At 43.3% G+C, this 2,325-nt stretch overlaps 1 pseudogene; it reads left to right on the forward strand.

Annotated features, from left to right (window-relative positions):
- Positions 1 to 520: 520 nt before the first annotated feature.
- On the forward strand, positions 521 to 880 carry LOC109371874 (60S ribosomal protein L22 pseudogene; annotated as a pseudogene).
- The last annotated feature ends 1,445 nt before the right edge of the window (positions 881 to 2,325 follow it).

The raw sequence follows: 2,325 nt of genomic DNA on the forward strand, positions 1-2,325 counted from the left end.
CAAGGGGACAGCAACTTGTCTGTTCCCCTTCCCCGATTCCCCAGTGCTGTTCCCATCCCCCAATTCCCCAATAAAATCTTAAAAAAATAAAAAATAAATAAAAAATAAAAAATAATAATAAAATAAATAAAAAATTTAAAAACCTGGCCAAAATCTGCAGAGGAAAAGAGAGAAGGAAGAAGCATTTTGGAGCATTTACAGTATATACCCATTATACATAGGTAATCTCATAGATTATCTCAAAATCCTTGAGAGGTAGGGATTATTGGCCTATTTTACAGATGAGGAAGGTGGGACTTAGAGCAGTCCAGTGGGTCACTCATCTAATAAGTGGTAGAACAACATGGAAATCAATATATTGGACTCCATAGATTGAGTGTCTTCTTTTACATCACTCAAATGGCTGTGGGAGGCCATCAACCAATGGACCCTGCAGAGAAAGTGTGTTTTACCCATTACTCACACACATCATCTGGGGTACTGAAAGGTCATTAATCCTTTTTCTGCCTCCACAGCAGCAATGGTACCCTTAGAAAAGCTTGTATCCAAGAGGGGTAAGAAAGGGAAGCAGGTTCTTAAGTTCACCCTTGATCGTACCTACCCTGTAGAAGATGGAATCATGGATGCAACTTCTTCAGGAAACAATCAAAGTGAATGGTAACTCTGGGAATCTCAATGAAGGAGTTGTAACCATTGAAAGGAGCAAAAGCAAGATAACCATAACTTCTGAGGTGCCTTTTTCCCAAAAGGTATTTGAAATATCTCATCAAAAAAATATTTGAAGAACAATTGATGTGATTGGCTGCACATCAGTGCTAACAGCAAAGTGAGTTACAAATTATGTTACTTCCAGGGTAACTACGACGAAGAAGAGGATTAAAACTCATTTATCTGGAATATTTTGTTTGAGTTCGTGAATAAAATTTGGAAACCAAAAAAGAAAAAGAAAAAAAAGCGCTATTGGGCCAGCCAAGTGGCGCGTTGGTTAAGAGATGGCTTGGGACGCCAGCTCTGAGCAGTAGGGCCCCGGTTCGGATCCCACATGAGGGCCAGTGACACTGCCTTCTACAGCTAAGATGGTGAACAACAGCTTGACCTGGAGCTGGGCTGCCATGAGTCCCCGGTGACAGCATAGGCTGCAGTCCCCTGCTGCAGTGGGTTGCCATAAGCTACCATGTGTGGCCGGTAGCCAGTATGAGCAGCCAGCAGCCGCCTTGAGTGGCCGTCCAGAGGCCAGTGACCAATCTGCCTCATTTGGGGAAGAGTGCAATGATCACAATACCAACATGGGCCAGTGAAGCGACGTCCTCCACAACTAGACTAAAGAACAAAAGGACAGCAACTTGTCTGTTCCCCAATAAAAAAAATTTTAAAAAGCGCTATTAACTAATCACCATATATCATTGAGCTCCTACCGTGTGATTCTGTTTCTGTGATTCTCAAACTCAAAAGGCCCATGAGTGCATAATCATTTCTTCACATGAAGAGAGTCAATTCCCTTGTCAAAAATTTTTGGGTAACCCTGAACCTCTAAGTTAGCCCTGCACAGCCAGGGATGAAACCCTCACAAGTCCAGTCGGGTGCCAGCTGTTGCAGTCAAGAAGTGTCAGAGCTAACCACTGTAAAATAATATAGAGTGTCAACTATAGTTGAAAAAAAAAGCGCAGCATTAGAGAAATCATAGTAATGTGGCCCCAGAAAAGTGATTCTAATCCCCCCTCTACTATTTGGAGGTGTAACCTCACTCCTGATGAGGGGTGTGGGCCCTGGACACAGACTTGGCTAATCGCAGTACCACTTCCCTGTAAACAGCAAGGGATCTAGGAGTGAGCAATGACTCAAGTAGGATCAAACAGAGACCCTTCCTGAGTCTGATATATAGATAACAGGAAAAAGAAGTTTTCAGTCAGGAGGATGCAACATTTAGGCTGCCAGTAACCATCTTTCCTACCACGACCTGTGGAGAAACCCTTCCTGCAAAATGAAGTCAGAGATGAGAAACGGAGTGAAAACAAGAGAGTTTCTGCAGTGCCCAGGTCAGGCTTGGGTACATTCAGCCCCTCCTCCAGCCCTATGAGATACCCCAGGAACACTCTCAGTTAATGAGCCAATATATCCTCTTCTGCCTTTAAGCCTGTTGAGTTGGTTTTCTGTAGCCTAGAACTGACAGAGCTTTGATAAACACACTGTGTTCCCTTTCCTAGGAACTGAGAATTCCCTTGGTTTTCAGCCATGTCTCTACTATCTCCTTGGCCTGATTTAACTCACAACTTCCCCCAATGAACTCCTAGAATTTGAACCATATTTGCCATGCATATATCCATC

Source organism: Hipposideros armiger, unplaced genomic scaffold (assembly GCF_001890085.2).
Source record: "Hipposideros armiger isolate ML-2016 unplaced genomic scaffold, ASM189008v1 scaffold_596, whole genome shotgun sequence".
In the NCBI taxonomy this organism is placed as follows: domain Eukaryota; kingdom Metazoa; phylum Chordata; class Mammalia; order Chiroptera; family Hipposideridae; genus Hipposideros; species Hipposideros armiger.